Source organism: Pyxicephalus adspersus, chromosome 5 (assembly GCF_032062135.1).
Source record: "Pyxicephalus adspersus chromosome 5, UCB_Pads_2.0, whole genome shotgun sequence".
Classification (NCBI taxonomy): domain Eukaryota; kingdom Metazoa; phylum Chordata; class Amphibia; order Anura; family Pyxicephalidae; genus Pyxicephalus; species Pyxicephalus adspersus.
In genome coordinates, this window is record NC_092862.1 from 40,017,864 (window position 1) to 40,039,458 (window position 21,595).

At 36.5% G+C, this 21,595-nt stretch overlaps 1 long non-coding RNA gene across 2 annotated transcripts in view; it reads right to left on the minus strand.

The window, feature by feature from the left end:
* Positions 1-21,595, minus strand: part of LOC140331981 (uncharacterized) — a 39,191-nt gene that overhangs the window by 14,263 nt on the left and 3,333 nt on the right. Inside the window, exons 1-2 of one of the 2 annotated variants that reach the window (XR_011921002.1) lie at positions 10,259-10,375; positions 8,095-8,214 (exon numbers count right to left, since the gene is read on the minus strand). This is a non-coding gene — a long non-coding RNA (uncharacterized lncRNA). Of the gene's footprint in view, positions 1-8,094; positions 8,215-10,258; positions 10,376-21,595 lie in introns of those variants that run through there. The other variant, XR_011921001.1, reaches the window with a different exon arrangement.

Genomic DNA, 21,595 nt, shown 5'->3' on the forward strand with positions numbered 1-21,595 from the left:
TGGCAGTATCTCCGTGGAGACGGAGTGCACCCTAATGCCATTGGAATATACATGTGGGTTTTGGGTTTGCAAGATGGAGTGCAAAGAGCAATCCGGGTGTGGAGGGGCGCACAGGCAAGAGGTATCCTGCCTGTGTGCTGTGGTGGTTGGGATTTAGGAGGATAAGAGTCCTAATGGTAATTTTGGAAGGGCAACCCGACAGTAGGTATTATGGTGTGGGGCCCCTGAGGTGGTGCTGGGCAGCTAGGGGCCAGTGGTAAATGGATGTGATACTTGGTTGGGGGTTTATATGTGTTCATGCGGTTATAATTGGTTGTATAGGTTAAATGGAAAATTTTGTATGTTAATTGTATGTATAAACATATGCAAATGTATGTACATTATGTTAATTTATGTCAATTAAATGAAGGTTTTAATTAATGTTATATTTATGGTTGATTTATAGTTATTTATAGTTTTATTACTATAATGGTTTTATTTATTGTTAATAAATGGCTGCTTGTCCAGCAGGTGTCAGTGTGTTTTCTTGAGGGAGAAAAACGAGGTGACGGCTGGTAAGTGGGGTTGGTGTTTTGAGGAAAAAGGGGTTCAAGAAGACAGGGGGCGAAGGTCCAAGCTGCCCTAGCCATTTTCACTGTATACATTGGGTAAATGTGACATTTTTGTCAAATATTAAAAATGTTTTTTAACTGTGCTATTAAATTGTTATGTATATAGTTGGTCATAGCTAGACAAAAGTAACTGCAACATAGCGTGATAATCACCATTGCAAGAACTGTTTAACTAGAAGTTGATTTACTTACTCTACAGGATTGTGCACTGAGCATTGTAATTCTGCACTAGGATCTATGCCATTGTTTCATTCTCAGCTCAAAGGCTTATAAACTTCAAGCGTTTTGAATTAGGTATAGGTGGCTTTTCCCTCTGTGGGTTTTCTATGCTCTGTGAACTATTTTATATTCCCTGTTAAACTGTACGCTTTAATAAGTTGAGTCCTCATATCTTTTGTAGTGTTCTATATTGTCCATTCACTAGCACTGTTTTTACATGTACTGGCGGAGAATCTGTTATTGGAGTGGCAGTAGTTGGGAAATTATCCTCCCTAGCAGCTTTAAAAATGTATTACTGCCAATAGGAGCTTTGCGATTACTTCAAAAAATCAGCTGCAATTTTTAAAAAATGAGTTTTCTACTTTAACTTTGATTTACAGAAAACAACAATGCTTTCTTCCAAGTCTACTCGAAATACCCAGCATTTCTGGTGATGACAGGGCAAGTATTTAAATCATTCAAAAACTTGGCACTCAGATTGCAATACAGATTGAACTTGAAGGTGAAAGTTGAAATTTCTAACATGCACTAAAAAAATTCTATCAATTTCAACCATCAATATCCATGACAATGGTCAAAAGTACAGAGGGTCAATCTCCCAAAGCAGACCACATACAAACAAAAACTGAAAATAAAAATTGGTCCGGAGATGACTGGATGACTGCTTTACTGTGCCCTACATGAACGAATGCAATAATTACCTCAAGATGAATCTGTGTGAAAGGATTCAGTATGCTCTGAGTCACTGACCTACAACAAATATGCTGATCAGGAAAAGTCAGAAACACTTATCTGCAGACTTTGCTTTGGTCAGTGAGTCAAAGTATTTAAGCAAAAAAATAAATAAATAAATATATCAAACAAGACAACTAGCATTTAAAAAGCAGAGGTCAGTAGTAACAGCCTCTATGTACCTACAATGTTTTTTCATTTTTATAAAATATGTACAGTATGTTTACTGCGTACCCCATTGTCAGCTCTAAAGTTTTATAAAACATACTGTATGGTGTACATGCAAAATGTAAAATATATTAAAATATAGACATCACTGCTATCTTGAATTAGCATAAAGTACTACCCTATATCTGCTACAAGTATTTCAAGAGGACAATAGATGCTGGAAAACCTCAAAAGTCATAAATAGTTGTTTTGTATGCTGGCACATCTGACTAAACCAAGATGCCAATGTTCAGGGCCATCTGCTGCAATTGCTCACACTTCATACTAGGTCAGCATATTTCACTGTTGTTCCATAATCATTTATATGATACCACAGTTTAACTCTCTCCGGTTGTTGTAAATGCTTTCCTTACCTACAAACATATAGTGCACATAGTGGAGCTACTAATACTACTGACATATCATGTGCAATGGGACAAATTTGTGGTTTCTTGGATTACAGGATGGGGTGCAGAGAGCATTTCGAGTGTGGAGGGGCACACAGGCATGAGGGATCTCGCTTGTGCGCTGTGGCCGTTGAGGTCTGGTGGACGGTAGGAGTCCTGGGTTATATATGGTGGGGGGGGCACCCAGGCTGGTGGGGTCCCACTTTTAAGTGGTGAACGGTGTAGGCCTCTGAGGTGGTGCTGTTCTGCTATGGGCCAGGGTGGCATGACAGTATTGGTCAAGATTGGAGATGTAATGGTGATGCAGACTTTACCTTCCGAACCTGCAACCTAGTTGATTGGGTTAAAATGGTTGGTTCTGTTAGGGACTGTGTCCTTATGTTGATAAAAGGGTTAATTTATAGGTTATATGGATGTTATTTTATTTGTTAATTTTTTTATTTATTTTAAGTGTATGTATGAGTTACATTTTATGGAAATTGTTAGGTTGGTTATTTTATTGTTAAAAAAGGATGCTTGCCAGCCATTTTAAATGCAACAGGCTTCAGTGTGTTATTAAGAAGACTGTAGGGAAAGGGGAGGGGGTCTGGCAAGTGGGGTGGGGTGGTTTATGTGTTGGGGGGGAGTTTTGGGCAAAGGTCCGAGCTACCCTAGTCAAGGTTTTCTTTATGGGTATTTACCAAGTTGCATATATTACTCCTGATGAAGCTTACAGTTACTGTACCTGCTATTCTTGGTTATATATATATATATATATATATAAGCACCATAATGAAGTTCTTTGTCTAGTCAGGCCAATAAAAATTTTTGTGTTCTACAGAGGGCATTTTTTTGTGTTTTTCATGGGTAACTGTGATGATCTAGATACCAATGGTGACCGCTATATATACGTTGGACCCCGTGACTTTTTATTGATGTAAATAAAATGAGTATGTTCTATTTGTTTATATATAACGTTTTTTTTGTTTTTTTCATGGTGTTGTATGCTTTGAAGATGCTTAAAAACTCCTGTTTCCTTGTTGGTATTTGGTGTATCATATTTTTTAAACTACAAGCCTATGGTTCTAAAGTTGTATAGGCTTTGACGAAACCTCTGAAATCCCAATCACAAACATAGTTTGGTATAATCCCTGATAAATTTGCAATACTGTATCAACAATATATTTATGGTGGACTGAAAAAATATAGCTGGATATGTAAAGCATTTACCCTTACCCGAAAGACTGAAACAAATTATACTGCAAAGTTTAGACAATTAACAAATGTTAAGAACAACGAATGTCCAGGTTTCTGGATTGAGTATGTTCAAAAAATAAAATTATTTTGTCTAATCTGGTGTTTTGAAGCATTGCCTATTAAAGTTACAAAGTGATAAAGGTATTACGAAGCGATAAATAAGAATTTTTATTGGCCCATACAAAACTCTAACCTCTAAGGAATAATAAATAGCATGGAGGAAATGAGAAATTCTGTACTGTAGTGAAGTAACTCTGCCAAACATCAGTACGGAACAGTGAAAGGTGTGTTTCATTGTGCTAAATGCAAGCAAATGTCTTTAGGTTGTTCAGGAGTTTGGATTTGTATTATGCCAGTCAAGTCTTTTGAAGAATGATTTACTTACAAAGAGAGAAAAAAAGTGGAGGCCTTAAAAGAGTGGAAATAAGGATGATAAAGATGTGATAAAGTCATCAAACAAATCTTAGCATTACATTACAATTTAGTCAATAAATGAACAACCGGACCTGGAGGAAAAACAATTACAGAGGGTCTACATGACTGATAAAGAAATGTACCAGTGGTAGGAAAAGGCCACAGGTGTAGTTATTAGCTCTGGAGGCTTGGACACATAAACAGCTTACTTTTATATGGTTTAGGGGATGACTCCTTCAAGAATTACCAAAACAATATAAAAAACTATGCAATTAATGTGCTGTGCAAGACAAAACATAATCTCAAGTAATCAGCATGTTAGCATTCTATTATATGTAAATATAAAATACAAATCAGATTAATCGGATCTACTATATTTCAAATTTGTATAAAAAATATAAAGATTTGCAATACCATAAGGATGGTAATACTTGTCTCACTGTGATGAAATATAAATATCAGACTTTAGAATTAAATTAAAACTTCTATAAATTATGTTAGTGGGAGATTGGGTAGTCAGTATTTAATCTGATCACTGTGGGATTTACCCTGAAAAGGTGGTGCCAAGCTTTCCTTAACTCAATCAAATGCACAAATAAACAATACCTTATCATTATTTATTCAATGCACTCATTTTGTATGACTTGGAAACCTTTATTTGTTTTCATTGGACTATATGAGAATAGTGTGCCTAAAATATTGTAGCTTCAGGTACAAACAAATTCAGTTTGACTAGTGTGATCAATGTACTTTCGAAGACAGCATTGCAAAATATGTCATGTGTTTATTATGCAGCATATTCCATGTGCATTAGTTTGTACTCTTTTAATGGGCGATATGAATATTCAAGTTTCACTAAAAATCACTTGTTATGACAACAAATGCTGGATATTTTAATCCAGCTGGAGATTTTTCTATGTACTTGCAGTACTTTGAATAACTATAACATTTATTTTGCTTAGATTATAAAAGCAGTTTGGCCAGAGTTTTCTAAACACAACTGGGTGTATGATTTAGGCATTGCCAGAAATGAGTGTATGTTATAGATTTACCTCTATAAATTAGTCTGTTATTCATTATAATGAAAGTTATATGGAACATCACATACTTCCTCACTCAGGTTATTGCAGATTTACAATGTTGAAAGTAGTTGTTCATCTGATCTCAATTTTCATACTGTTTATTTACTATACAGCAAAAGACACACATGAGTACACCACCTTTAACTTTATAAGGTCATTGATTCAACAACAATACAACTCAGTTTAGATTAAAGCAGTCAAGAAAAACATGTTTTTTTTAAACATGTTCTATTGTTTTTAGAATGTGAATTACAATGTGGCTCAAATGTTCTTGTGAAATCATACACACGCTGAACTTTGGGCTTACAAGACTAAAAGGAGAAACACTTCCACATTGTATATATTAGGGAGGAAACAAGCGGTATTATAAAATACAACACAATGTAATGTTTGATACAATTATAGTCCAGGTTGACATTTGAAATCCGGCAACCTTTGGACCTGAAGAAAGCCAAATTTTCGAAAATCCTGGATTTTGTATGGTTATATATGCTGTAAATATTTAACAGAATATGCTGAATCCATAATGGGGCCATACAGCAGCAAATAATCGATAAGGAATGAGCAGGAAAGCACGTGCAAGCAAGACCCAACAGCTGATTCTGGAGTACTGACAAAATGGGGCCTCCAGAAAACAGTGTATATTTTAAAATGTGCTATGAAATCGATGCTGGAAATCTGACGGAACTGGTATATCGATGGCCAGATTTTTAATTGTCAACCTGTATTGAGGTTGGTGAACTTTAATTCATTGGCTGGTTTGCCAGATCTATTCTTAGGTACCTATTGGAGCAAAATGTACAAACTACTCAACACACCCCTCCACCTCCATCTGAGGCTGAGAAACTCCATCAAGAAAAAAATCTAAATTAATCTAAAAATAAAGCCCCACTAACTGGTGCCTCTTCTAAACAAATAGAATAGGAGAATTTCAAATACCTGTCCTGGAATACTCTACAGCAGGGGTCCCCAACTAGTGGGCCATGGCTGTCTGACAGGTGGGCTGAGGCTCTGGCCGCTGCACCACCCCACGGGGTCAGGAGAAAGACCCCACTTGGAGCCACAGACCACGTCTCATCACCATCGCAGGCTCAGGGCAGTGGGCGGGTTGTCTCCAGAGACCTGCAATGGGTGAGTATGCGGGTTCTGGCATCATTGCCTCACTCTGGGGGAACTTTAGAGTACTAGAATACGGTATAAACAAAGTCAAAGACACTATTAACACATATGAGTATAAAATAACACGCTTGTGACATGTGTGAAAGTAAACTCCAATAAACAATAGCAGTCCTTAGAAGTCTGTTGTTTGGAACATATGAGCACTACGTCTCTCATATGGCGGTGGGCAGGTTGTCTCTCTAAACACAACCCACCCACTCTCCCATTGCAGGCTCAGACCTGCGATGGGAGAGTGGGTGGGTTCTGGTATTATGACGTCACTCTGGAAGTTTCTTCCCCTTTGAGTGTCACATAGGCAGGGGTGTAGTGGGGCGGGCAAATCATGGCAAGTACCATGTCCCCTTTTTTTTTACAACCACACTCCTGCTTCTAACACCTTCTCCACTTTTTATATTACTACTTTTGAACTGCTTTGTTGAGCTTTGTTAATCATGACAAGTCCTATAAAAAGGAACTTTTGCACTTCCACAAAGAAAAATTAATATTCCACATATGTCTGTGCTCCTAAAAAGTTTTGAATATTAAGAAAATATTGTTGGATCTCACAAGTATTGATACAAGTGTCTGTATCAAGCTTGAAATGTTGTCTCAGCAGCATTTTCTGTTTTAAATATTTTTGTGTCCATATATTCAGGGGTTCTTAGCACTTGTGACTGTTTAAAGAGAATACTTGTGCTGAATCCCCTTGCAATAAGCTAGATCTCTGGATCTGATGGTGATCTTCTACATAACGAGTTCTTTTTTAAAAGTGAAAGTAATACCATAATTGTTGCCCATAGGTGTCTATTTTTAAAACAGGGAATCAGACATTCCCTAAAACATTCCCTCATGTGAATCTTCTATGTCCATGTGTTTCAATGGCAGTAATTGATTCCCACCTTGGAATGTTTGAAGGAATGCCAGATTCCCTGCTTTATAAAGGAGCCCATATTTTTGTTTTAACTATTTGTTTTAATTTTATTTTTTTTACTTGTGCCTTATTGGTCACTACAATAAAAATATCTTTTCTCCAATGTTTATAATTAGTTAAATTAATAAATCACCAGCCAGATAACATATTAGTAGGCTGAGAGTTTTTGAAATATGAACTGCCTTATTTTTTTTCTCTTTTTTTTGAACACCAATTGTAATTGTGTGTAATTAAAACTGATGATCAGCCTAAGAGCCAGACATCAAGTACTTTTAAGATAAGGTCAGAATGGCTGTACAGGCGTTTTTTATCCATGGCAATCTTCCTTTTATCCCTATGAACATTCATTCCTTTGGTGCTGCCTCTCTGTTTTCTCATAGACCAGTAAACTATTCCTCTGTTCTTCCATAAAATATCATCTGTACTAGCAAGATTCATAAAATGTCAGAAAAACGTGGAGTAAGAAGTAAAACACAACCTGCGTTATAGGTTATTATATGTAAAAAACTAGATTGTATTTCTTTATCTAAAAACAGTAACAGTGTTGGAATCATTGTACAGTTAATGACAATTACTTGCATGTTATAGGACACACTAAGTTGATTTCTCCACTTTTCACATGTTTAATATATTTAGACAGCAAGTGCTAGGGCCATGTCATTTGGCTTTCATGTCCCCAAGAGGTATAGATGCCCCAGTTATGAACATTTGAATTACAGCAGCATATGCCTCTTCATGAAATTAGATGAAATGTTGCTTAGGCTGACTTCACACCTATGATTTTTTTACATGTAGTTTTGTGGGGGTTACTGTTTGAATTATTAATAACCAACACTATCTATTAAGAATTATCTAAAGGGCAACCAACTGGGCTAATACAGAAATTTTAGTATTTAATAAACGTGCACATTTACATATTAAAAAATATGTATTTGCCAATTTTGTTCTTTTGTTTTAAGGTACATATAACAAATCACAATGCAGTGCTCATCCCAACTTCAAGGTTTATGGTTTGCTTATTCTTTTATGGGGGTATTCAACTTACCCGTATTACCGAAAACATTTTTGGGCTATTAGACATAACATTTTTAAATTACCATATTCAAAGCTGTAACTTCTCCTTTCCAGCACATGCAGCAGCTACAGGTGTTTGGTTCTCTTTCTGGCACCTGTAGCAGTTACACTGGACTCTGTAGTAGGTCTATTTCTGGGAAAATCTGAAACAAATCAGAAGTTTGTACATTACTATTATATCTATTTTTATAATATCTATATAATTCCAGTATGTATAAAAAAATGCATAAAAATGTGGAACTGGGTCTGTACATTGGAGTGCTTCACGTTTGTATTGTCCATTTTAAAATCATTTGACATTTCCTACACAAACTGGTGGGAAATAATGTGAAAGCTTTTATAGAAGGCAGATGTTGGGGAATGTATTTAGCATGCTAATGAACAAACAAGTCTATTGGGAAGTGTCCTATTTTACTCTCCAGGGACATTCCACTGCGGTTCAGCTGATAGTCTCATTGAAAAAACATGTACTGCTCAAGATGAATTTCACCTCCATACAAATATTAGGCAGCAATACTGTTCTTTCTCAAAATGAGACTCTGTGCTGCCAAAGGTCATTTCTGTTCCCTATTCTCAGTGCAAATGTAGTTATGCCTAATTAGGTGACAACTAGCAGCCGCCAATCTGAAATACATCACTTACTGTACAAGATGATCTAGGGTTATAGAAATCAGCAATGTGAGAGGGTAGTATGTGTTTAATATTGCTTCACTGTAATATTCTTCTTACAGTAAAATAAATTAGAAACGTCATGTTCCCCCGTATTACTGAAAGAGTTCAGGGTTCAAATTCTTTTTTCTAGGATTTATTCATTGTGAATGCAAAACAGGAAATACATTTCTCTTGCAATTTCCTTTTTTGACCTGAAGCATTCATATTGGTTTTGAAACTAGAGTTACTAAATTAAAAATATATATTTTTTGTATGATGTTTATAGTAATGGGCTTGATTTATTAAATCCCTTCAGGACTGAGGAAGATAGACCATCATGGGTGAACCTGAGTGATATAGCAAACCTGGAATGGATTTCTAAAAATTCATTTGCTATTAGTTTAAACATGTTTTCAAGCCTTGAGCAGATCCATTCCAGGTTTGCTACATCACTAGGTTCTCCCATAATAGTCTATCTTTTCCAGTCTTGGAGAAAAAAGAAAGATATTAAATTAGACCCAATGGTCCTGATTTAATAAAGTTCTCCAAGGCTGGAGAGAATACACTTTCATCAGTGAAGCTGGGTGATCCAGCAAACATGGAATGGATCTGGACCAGGATTGAAAACATTTGCTAACAACTAGCTTGATTTTAGGAAATCCAATCCAGGTGTGCTTAATCACTCAGCTTCACTGATGAAAGTGTATTCTCTCCAGCCTTGGAGAACTTTAATAAATCAGGGCCAATGTCTCCACTGTGGTTCAGTTTGTTTTTCCAGACTGCTAGTAAGGGACCATCCCTGCTACCAGTAGTTAGGACTGAGACAGCAAAATTCTTTCCAAGTTTTATTTATTTCACCACGTATAGGTAGCATTGTTCAAAAGTCCTATTTCAAGGTATAATCAATATTTAGAAAAAAAAGTTTATACATTAAATATGCGATATTGCTGTATTGCAGATTCTGTATCAGAGAAATGATCAAAATCCTGCCCCAGCTTTGCTGCTGTCTAATGTAAGTCAATACTGAGAGTGGCTTGAAAGAACCAAGCTATACAGGTGTGCCCACCATATTTCCCTGTTAGTGTTTTGTTGGCATATATGTATAGTATGTTAACTTTTCCCTATCTATTGTAAGACGTACCCTAACCTTGGACATTTTTCCCATGATGTATAAAACAACTTTAATGCCAACTTTAAAATGTTGCTGCCATTTTTTCTTAAAAAAAGCTTCTTCCTTGCCATTTGAAATGCTGCAAAATCTTGTTTAATATACTGTTGCAATGCATCAATCTGCAGGAAGTCCTTGGTAAAGTGGTTGACTAGCAAGTTGGCACCAGTAACATAACTTACCATTATTTAGGCAAGTAAACATTATTTAGGCACTAGAACCACCAAGTAGTTGTTTTAAAAGTTAGACTGTTTAATACACCTGCTGCAGGTCCCTACTAACACCTAAATCCATACCATTAAAAAAATACACTTATTCACTATACCGAGTTCTACTGACCTAAACTACTCAACTTATTTCTAACTCACCTGAATTTGCAGCTCCACCAGCTACATCCTCACAGACTTGTATAGGGTCATCCAACCTTTATTCCATACTGCACCTGTTGCTGTTACAGTTAATAGTAGTCATACTACAGATTTTCCCATATACCTTATTCCATGTCTTTATTTTAAACAAGACACATACAGGAATTCAAACATTTATGGCATTGTAGTCACTTAAAAATATTATGACTACAAGTGTATCATTTCTTTTAAGGTTCCTTTCTTTGCAATGCTCTGAGGTCACCCTATTGTAATTAGAATTTGGCAAGTGCTCAGCAGCTGTCACAGAGATAGTAGAGTGTGCCTGGTGCCAGTCTCCTCAGTCACGACACAAGTACTGGTGTAAGGAATAGAACCTGCAGGATGCAGGACAATAGTGGGAAGGAAAAGGAGGGAATCCTCGACCTTGAGCTGTGTACTAGCCACAGCAGACCAACTGAACCCAGTGTCTCCGCAAGCAGCAAAGAGTCAAATTCTTGGAAACCAGAGACATAGCAAGTGAAAACAAAAGATTCTATCATGAAGGAAATAGAAAAAAGTGCAACTAGAATAAATGATTTGTTTTTGGAGATAAAATAAGCAAAAGGGCAGAGGAACACTGTCTTTTACACAATATCGACACCATGAAAAATAAACTATCCACACCAGCCAAAATTTTGAAAAATCAACAAACTACACGTCCTATTCTTAGGTACTCTCTGCATTCCTTGTTATTTTTAGCTATAACATTAAATATATATAATGTTTTTTTTTCTTTAGCTGAATCTTTTCTTTAGGTAATAAATAGGTTGATCTATTGTGTGAGACACCCTTGTAAATATAGCCCATGTTTCTCATTAAATGTGTGCCTTGTATGAATTAAACTCAATGAAAAACAATATTCTAAAGATATGTGGAAATGGACTATCAAGTTAGCTTTATTCCTTTTCCATAAACCTTACAGCTTAGGAATGTATGACATATTTATACCAGTTTTTCCACCGTTTTTGTGGCCTCTACAAAGGTCACATAGCCATGATCTCACCATTGTGGCCAGTGCATGTCTCTAGCAGCATTCCTTTAGTATTTAAAGTCTGGACAGATTGTTTCAGCTAAACACCTAATAAGGTACCTATTTGAAAAATAACGTATTCATAAAAATTCACAGTGATATATTACAGGTAGTTGCAAATACATTTTTTAGTACTTTTCATATCGATGGGCCTTTATTAAGACAGATCATGACTTATGCATGAACTGGATACGTATTACAATGCAGGTTTAATTGCACCTACAACATTTGTTTTACTCATCTCAGCGCACCACAGTGTACAAATGGTTGCTGTGTTTGTGATGTGGTGTCCCATATAATTATAATATAATTTTAAATGAAGAAAGAAGTATTACATATAAACCAAGAGACAGCAAACTAGTGAAATGGTTACAATATCACTAATTCAATAAAGAAATCACAGTATACCACATGGAAAAAGAAAATAAGGGGGGTAGGTGAGGGGAAGAACATTACCAGGCGAAATAAAACTGTAAAGGTTAAGAGTATAAAACAATTTCCTGATCTACTGGTGCTATTGAAAAAAAATAAAAACAATACATTTCTACCCTTAGGTTGTTGATATGTATCTAAGTACTCAAATGTAACCCACACAGCCTAAGTTACTACACATTTATCAATAAGCTCAGTTGAAATAGTGTCTGGGAACTAAAATTAATTATTTGAAGGTTGGTGGGAAGGATGCCTCCATTATAGTCATAATTGGGAGGGAATATCTTTTGCAGTGTTAGTGAAAATAATACTGGCTCTGTGAAATTGTACTGAACCCGGTACTATGTGGACACCATCAGATGAGAGGTCAATCAATTCTAACTTAAGGAACCCCCAAAAACAAATGGAGTAACCCTAGCTAAGAATGACTGCCTTCTTTGAGGAAATAATATGCCTTGAGTACTACGTTTATTTTGAAATTATTAACTGATTGATAATTAATCAAATAAATCAAATAAAATGTTACACAACATTTAGGCAAGAAAGACTAACACATTCTTCAAGAGTCCTAAAAAAAATGGTATTTCATAAATTAGCTCTCCAAATACATTTGGACCCCTCCTGTTAGTGAAGACACCACTAATTTCTATGGAGTTGCCTTTGGCCATGTAAACCTGTAAGAACCTAGCAAATAATATTGGTCTTGTCAATTTTATTAGTACACTAAAATTTTACAAATATTCATATTATCCTATGGATAATTAGATTTAAGGCAAAGCGTGTGTTATATTGTGTTAGATGCACTATACATTCCATTGTGGGGTCTGAATTTGCACAATGGCAATGACAGTGGACTATATATATTTCCTAAATAAGTGAACCTAAATGTTATCAAGTAAGGCAGCCATCAAGCAAAGCATTTCAGTTCTGCACTACATTAAAATGTCATACCACAAATTCTGTCTTCTAGATCCTTGAGCCTGATTTATTAAAGCTCTCCTAGACTGGGTTTTCAATGGTAAACCTGGGTGATCCAGCAGACGAGGAATGGAATCCGGTCCAGGTTTGAAAATATTTGCTAACAAATAATAAATGAGCTAGATCCAGATGTAATGCTATCTCTCTACACTACTTCCTAACCACAGCATGTCTCTGTATACTATATCTATAGCATTGCATTCACCTACATCCCCTCAGCACTTGTTTGAGTCTTCTTACCTCTCCACAACATCCTTCCAGCCTTTCCAAAACTCTCCTTCCATTACTACCCCACTCCTAGCCCCCTGAATCCACTTCCTATATCAATATATCCAACTATGTGTGATGTGATGACACTGCTGTTTTTTCTTACAAGGATCCATATACTGATAATAGGGGAGGGAGGCATTATTTTACTAGTATGTTTTATAATGAACGGCAAACATAACATTCACAGTCAAAGCATTTCCTTGAAATAAATTGTATTATTGTATAAAGTTGATAAAGTATTATGTTGTTTCAGGCACTAATAGGTGGCATTGTGGTTAAAAAGTTTACAAGAAAGGGAAGTTCTGGGAGAATTTTATCAATGGGGTGATGCTGGACCAGTGAGTTAAGTTGGAAGGACATAGGAAGCTCTATGAAAAACAAAATTACAAGTATTAGTTTAAATGAATGTACTATGGCATTGTACTGTATATAGTTTTTATCTGCACTTCTATTTAGACTATACATGTGACAAAAATCAACTCTCTAACACATACCAAAGTGCTGAAAAATTTTGGCAGTTGATATTTTACTTTTTTACCAAAATCCCAACTGTCATCACTACACAATAAACTAGAAGAAGGATATGCAGTCATGGAGGTTACATTCATACAAACTAGGATTTAAAAAGATTTAATAAGTAATTTTCGGACTCTTTATATAACTACACCGCACTATATTTACATTTTAAAAATGCAGGCGGATCCTAGGCCCTCGAGGGCTGGAGTTGGATAGCCCTTAAATAAAGCATTGTGGGAGTGATGGAAACCCGGGTAGATCTCGTAATCACTGCAGTTTTGTTAAAGCTTGTACGATTGGCAGTCGATGAAAAAGAATAAGCCAACAAATGGGTTTCTGTGTCTCAAAAAAGCAAATTCCTATCAGGTGTCCAACATCTATATATAAATCACAAGCTAGGGAAAAAAAAACCTATGTTCACGTTGCGCTCGCTTTCCAACTTAACAGAAAGCTTAACGTAGCTATAAAAACAATTTGAGCTACTTTAAAAGCTCCATAAACTGCTTGTAGATGGAATAGATTTTTCCAAGGAATGCACTGCCTTGAGATACAGCATGGGAAGTGTTCCTGGAAAAGCCACAGGAGTTGTAATCATATATTAGGCAAGTTTATGAGAATTATTTTCAGGTTGGCTGGGAACTTTTCGATTAAGCCAGCAGTTTTGTGGTCATTATGTATAAGTCATGGTGTAGTTTATTTTATTTCTGACCAATATATTCTCCTCATTTGTTGGAGGGAAAACCTCTGAATTTTCAGACTATGAGAAATGAATACTGATGAAGGCAACTGGCAATTTAACCCTATTTTACTGCTCTTATACCTTCCCTGGTTTATACACCACATAATGTAGGTTCTTAAACCAAACATATTATTAAAGCAGAACTGTGGGAAAATATTGAAATTGTTTACACTCCCTCTTCATACTGCAAGGACTAAATGCTCAGTTTCATACAGGACACAATTTAAAGCCCTTTTATTTATCCTTCTCTCCTTTAGATTTTCTCCTAGTTGCATGATTGGTCCCCAGAAACCACTTTATTTTGGCACATGACACTCCAATATTATCAGGTACAATGCAAAACTAGGACAGCTGGGGCTTGGCCCACAACCCAGAGAGTTTGGGGAAAGAATGCTGTCTGCCTCAGTAACATGGGATATTGAGTATGTAAGAGTGCCTTAAAATGAGTGATCAATCCTTGAAGGGCATAGGGAGCCTCACTGCTAGGGTGGATTTACCTTCAAAAATAAAAACCCATTTTATTTTCTTCCAAAACAAAAAAAAAAATTTACATTTTAAATATTATAAACAAAACCTGCGATAGCATTTTGTTGCTATCTGTGCCCCATAGGAAGAATTCCCCTCACTTCCTGTGGTAATAGGATAATGGGGATTATTATTATTCCAATTCCATTTTTCTTTTTCTGCAGAGAGGAATTTTATTTGTTTTTTCCCCTGTCCAAATTGGAAGATTTCTCTTTGATTCCCAGCCTAGGAAACAAAAGGTCCTCACAAAGCATCTACCCAAAGGTGGATGTTGCTCTGATGTACATGGCTATGCCATTCATTTTTAATAGCACCCAATGCTCTTTGTCAGTGAGCATACTTTGCAGTATGATGTCCTACAAAAAATAATGCTTGAATATTTTTGGGTGCATTTTGGTACTGTGGGTAGCCCTATCACTAGCACCCACTAAGGGGCATGCTCTAATGTATCATACTAGCCCTAGTACTCACTGAGAACAGAGACAAGGTGAATAAAAATCCAGGTTAAGAAACATTCTTTGGGTATAAAGATTTCAAGTGAAGAAGACTTAGAACATTTGCTGAATATGCTAATTACAGTAGAAAAGGAAAAGAAAGTATTGTGGTAAACAGTACTGTTGCTTGGTTGAGATTTTGGATTTTTTTTTACATGCCTGGTCACATATGGAAAAATTATATTTAATAAGTAAAAAAACAGGATTGTATAGCAGTTGTATAGCAAACTTGAAAAAAAAAAATCTGTGCCGACCTCCCAAATGCTAAGTGCCTGACAGTCTCTAGCAATATTACTGAACTTGCACAGGTAAATGTTCCCAGAATTAAGTCAAACTGTACTTACTGACTCCAGGTTAGCAGCTTAGAAATTACTAAATCTAATGAATCACCATGACAATTGGATAAAAACTTACGTTTCCAGATGGAAAGGTCAGGAATGGCAACCTATACCTCTATCTGAGTATGTTTCCTTTATGTAATTAGGAGATATCTATAAAGCAGGTCCAAAAAAGACATCATAAGTGATGTGTCATAACTGGTAGGAAGTTTACAGTTTTATAGGTTTTGGGTGTTCTAGACATTCTGTCTGATGCTTTTGTGATATTAAATCAACGTAAAACACAATAAAGCATAAATGTATTTGATGTGATTGTAAACAGTTATATGCTACTGCTATTTATGTTCAAATCATCTAAAGAATATCAAAGTATATTTAAACACTATAGTATAAAGTATTCAGATGATTGCTGTTTCACGTGACATTTATGACATTACATAGATAGGAAAGAATAAATATTTTGCAGTAAATACATATGTATGGACTTTGGACATGCCAATTATTTGCTGTTATTGGCTGTTTTGTCTGCTATATATACTGTATTTTTGTGTTTTAAATTACACTGTATCAATACAGCTATTCAAACAAGAGCATGACATTCTTGCATATATTAGAGGAATTTGTAGTCTGAATAGTAACTTAATAACAAATACGCCTAATGAGAAATAAATAAATATGGACATAATCCACAAGGCCCAAGAGAAAATTCTCAGCAGGAAAGCGTCTCTGTACTGCATGACCCTAAATCTATAAATCTTTTTTAGATCAGGCTGACTGGTGTGAATGTTAGGGGCTGCATTGCCAGAAATAGCTCTCTTCCTGCAAGATGTAGAAAAGATTACAGCTGCAGAGGAGGAGGGGGATGGAAGAGACGGGGCTGTTAAAGGTAACTCATAAAAGTCCCATTTTGTTGGAAGGCTGGAGGAAGTAGAAGCAGCTTTGGCACACGTGTCTATGGTGCTAAATTAACTGTTAACACAAATAATCAAAGTGCAAGGCCCATCAAGGAGCTGGCGCCAGTGAAATGAGGGAGAGGCTAGGTCAGCACTGCCTCCAGAGCCGGCATAGCAGGTGGAGACCAACCAGGGACTTGACAGGATGGAAGTGCTTACAAAATACATTGACCAACTGACAGAGGAAAACACCACTGCACTCCTGTTTTCCAGCTATTGTGTGCACGGGTGCAGACTTGTTTTCTGCTCATGTTTGTGTGTGTGTATTATTTTTCATGTCTGTTGATGTCATGATTTTAACATGGCAGGATATAGTAAGTCAATGGCTGCTCCTTATTTGGTGATCTTCTCCTGCGCTTGCAGCTGCAGTCTCCAGTCCATCAATATTATTATAAATATCTTAATTATATCAGAACGGCATAATGCTACATAGAGGACAGGACTTTTTCCATGGTCAACTACATTTATCAAAATGCCTCCTATAAGACTGATATTTGTTGCTTATACTAGCAAATTAGATTATTTCTATTTATTTATTTTTGTACTGATAGAAAGGAACCAGTTGACTTGGTTGTAATTGTAAAGAATGGAAGCATCTTTACAACTTCAGTAGTAACCAAAAGACTTTTTGCTTCGGTCTCCTTTACAAACTATTCTACCAACATAGTTCTGATATTTACAAAAGGTTTGATGAAAAAATAGTATAGTACATGTTTGAACTATTTCATAGCCATGCTTAGCCCTGTGCTACCTACAGAGATTCACAGCAGGTATACCTATATATTTCGTAAGCCTCCATTAATTTTGGGACACCTGTTTCCTAACCATTTCAATATCCTTTCATCTTTGTAAACACCACCTCATTGCCTTGGAATCTTGCTGTGGTAAACCAAAAGCCATCAAGTCCATCTGCAAGCTCTGCTTTAGTTTTCATGAATATGAATCTTTGAGCTTTTGCTTTTTACAAAACAAAGAGGATAAAAACATTATAAAAGGGATATAGATGGTAGCAAGGACACTTGTTACCAGCCATTTTCAAATATGTTTCCTCCAGGGGTGCTAAGGGGTAAGAACTGTGACCAATGGTGTCTGCTTGCCAAGCCTATGTTACTTGGCAAAGCCAGTAGTACGATGAGATCTCTTCAGCTGTCTGTAGGGGTGGCATTTGGATCGCCATTGTAAGGGGCATATCCTTCCAACAGACCACCCATGTAAAAGGCATTTTTCCTGGTGACCTTTGATGAATTGGTTTTAGCAGGGGTTACTTGAGACCTGCATGTTGTTCTCTAGATTGTTACCAATGACAGAGTAAAACCACAATCAGGCCAACAACTATATATTCACCCATATATCTGTTTGAAAGGATTTTCTTTCAATCTAAAGTTTCTGTCAGAGTCAAAAAAAATATTCTAAAGAACAGACCAGTAACCTACCATGGAAAGACCCAATATTTAAAGGTCATATAAGTATATTCTTTTTAGTAAGGAGTGATATTCCCATTGCTACTTATACACCTGAATTCCTTTTATGCATGTGACTGAATGTGGTTAACGAAAAATATGAAATACTTGTCCTTAGGAAAAGGTAACTGTAGTCACAAGAACTTGTTTGTTCTCTTCATTCTGATGACTGGTACAAAAGATTGCTTTCGCCTTGAATTACATTTGGATTGTAATTATGCATTTCCATTGCACTTACTTTTTGAAGCTTTAATTATGTAGGTGTTTAAGACAAATATTACAAAATTGGTGGAAGAAATAAAACTGGGCTTTGCAAAACTTTAATAGCTAAATGGACATTACAGATAATACAGCTTTCTATGTATTTAACACCTGTACACTGTATACATATAAATTGTCCAAGCACTGGTGAATAGATAGGCGTTTGACGTAAAGGTTTTGGCAGATCACTGTACATTTGTAATCAGCAATAATGTATACGATCCCAGCTGTAAAAAAAACCTGACGGATTCATTCCCTGTGAGTAATCAAACAGACACTCCATTCAAAAAGCTTCTCAACCAGTTGCATATTTTTTTTTATTTCAGCCAGTTCTTGATTCTGCCAATTGCTTGAATGCAATATAACTGTGTTTTCCCATAAACCTTTAGTTATTTATCTAGAGAGTCACAGTTCTGCATACTGACAGAAGATGAACTCAACCTGACCATTCTGTGCTGTCTATGCACCTACCCCCACTAGTGCATGTACACTATCAGAGCTTCAAATACAGGTGTAAGGTTATCTAAATCAATTGCTCTGCCCACATATTTTAATACAATTAGCTTGTACAGCCTTATATATTGTCACCCTGATTTGAAAGTTCAGCTGGTGGATTTACCCCTATTGGAGAGGGATGCCAATTTGCTGCTTAATATAAGAAAAGATCATTAGTGGGCTATTGTTGTTTTCAGCAAATCTGGTAGTCTTAAGGTGCGTACACACTTCCAATTTTTATCGTTCCAATCGAACGACGAACGATCGATTGGGCAAAAAATTGTTCGTAAAAAAGTAACCAACGACGCCGACGAACGAGGAAAGTCGCTGGAAACGAACGACCGGACCGGCGGATCGGATTGGACGACGATCGTTGAACATCGTTCGTGTGTACGGTCGTTCGTTGATCGTCCATGTTCAGAGCATGCGTGATGAACGAACGTCCGTTCACTTTCCTGTCGTGCACATAGTTCCTCTATCGCTTAAACGATCGTATCTATTGTGTGTACAATATCTACGAACGATCGTGTCGTTACCTCTATGTGCAGTATCGGTGCTATACGATCGTTCATATATATCGTGCAGGAACGTTCGTCGTTCGTTTTCCGACGATAATAATTGGAAGTGTGTACGTAGCTTTAGTAGAGGGATGCTTATCCCCACTTCTTTGAAGTCATAGATATAAACTAACATTTTTTAAATTGAATTGTAATCTGCCTGTTAAGAATATCACACTTTTATACTTTTTATTTCTGTGGATTAAATAAACTAATCCTAAATGTTAATTATCTGAAGACCATGTTTTTCTTATTGCCTGAGAAGAACAGAAGGTTTAGACTTGATGTACCTGTGTATAGATTCAGGGTGAAAACCTGGATGCACGAAAAAAATAAAAGCTAACAAGATATTGACAGCTCAAAGACTGTACCTGACCAAGTGGAAGCAGAGAATCCATACTCTTCCGTAAAAGGTCACGTACCTTGACATCTGCCTGTAGCATGAAATGAAAATGCTAATATGACTTGAAAAGTTCTACAAACAAACAAATGGTATTGCTGGTCTAGTATTTGCCTGCTTTGTGCTAGAACAGTCTGCAGACTGTCCTAAATGCCAGAAGATATTATTTCTGAACTGTGACTGGACTGTGTAAGGATTAATCGGATTCCTCAGGTGCTAACAGGTATGCAGAGTTGACCAACTGCAATGAGCAATGGGGATGATTCACAGTCTGGAGGGACCATGTCAGTGCTGAACAATGCACTCACTGGGGTTACATTATACTTGCTAGCTTGCACAAAAAAACATCTGCAACTCCCCTGCATGTTACCAAGAATGAGAGAACCCTCCTATTCCTATTCTATTGTAGACTAATCTGCTCTATGCTCTATTTTTTTCCACCAGATTATATGGGTCAATCATTTTTGGGCTGATACTTTTATAGATGAAAGTCTATAAATATGCAGGTGTCCCCCTTCCTACCTCGCCATGCTGACAACATGCCATAAAAGGGTTTATGTCTCAAAACATCAGCCTAAATTCTTCTAAATTTCTAGTTTTCCAGAATACAGTGCAAGTATCAGAACATTTATGTGCAACCTGAACCAGTGGTCGCCAAACCTTCGGACCTCACGAGTCACCAAATTCATATTTTTAATTTCCGTGGGCCAATAATTTTTTTTTTTTGAAAAAAGATAAATACATTTGTAAAAGAATGATCTTCCTAATAGTGGCGATTTTAACAAATGTGACAGTCAGTGAATCGCTATTGCTGTTTAGGGGAATTTTTTTGGCAAACTGACTATAACCTTTGTAAATGGTCATTATAAAAAAAAGATGTCCAAGGCAAGAGATGGACTAAACAACAGGTTACTTATCTGCTCCCCTCACCAGCTGCAAATACTTAATTTCCTTTTGCCCCTAGGCTGCTGACATTGTGGGGAAGTGTTATTTTTAAACCAATTTACTTTTTTCTGTTTAAAAAAAAAGCTGGTTGGTTTTATTCATGATATCTACTGGCTGTAGATCAGCCTAATCCAATTAAAAAGTATTAACCTAAAGGTTTGATTTGGTTATTTCTTGTTAGCTTTGGTATGAATCATCAAACCTCCCATGGCAGAAAGCTCTCATGTTTCTTAGATTTATTGCCATGAGAATGGATCCGTAACAGGCTACAGATCTGACTTTATCCACATTAGTGAACCGTAGGTATTCACAGGAACAGTGAGCAATATCCTCCAAATCCTGCTGCAAGTGCAGAGAGTTCTATAGTCTAGGCCCCTTTGCAACCTGACGTTACATTGGACAGATAATATATACAGATTCAGATGGCGGTAAAAATGAATTGATCACTGGGTATGTATCTATGCATTTTGCCTATTCTCAGGTAGCTAGTCCATAAACTTTTGTTTATTCTAGAATTATCACCCCATCCTGCAATTAAGCTGTGTACACACTTGCAATAATTATCTTTGGAAACGAACGACTAAGGATTGATCGTCTGATAATTGTTAAAAAAAAAAGTGCACAACGTCGCCGACGAACGAGGATTGTTGCTGGAAACGAACGACTGTCCCGGCGGATCTGATTGAGCGACAATCGTTCACTATCTATTGTGTGTACAGTCGTTCAGTGAACGTGGATGGTTCTGCAATACACTTTCTCCTTTCTGCATCGTTCAAACGATCGTATCTAGCATGTGGTTGATTATGTTTGAATGGTCGTATTGTTTCAACATGTACAGAATTGTGCACAATACGATCGTTCAAAATAATCGTGCATAAAAGAAGATAATCTGAACGTTACACTGA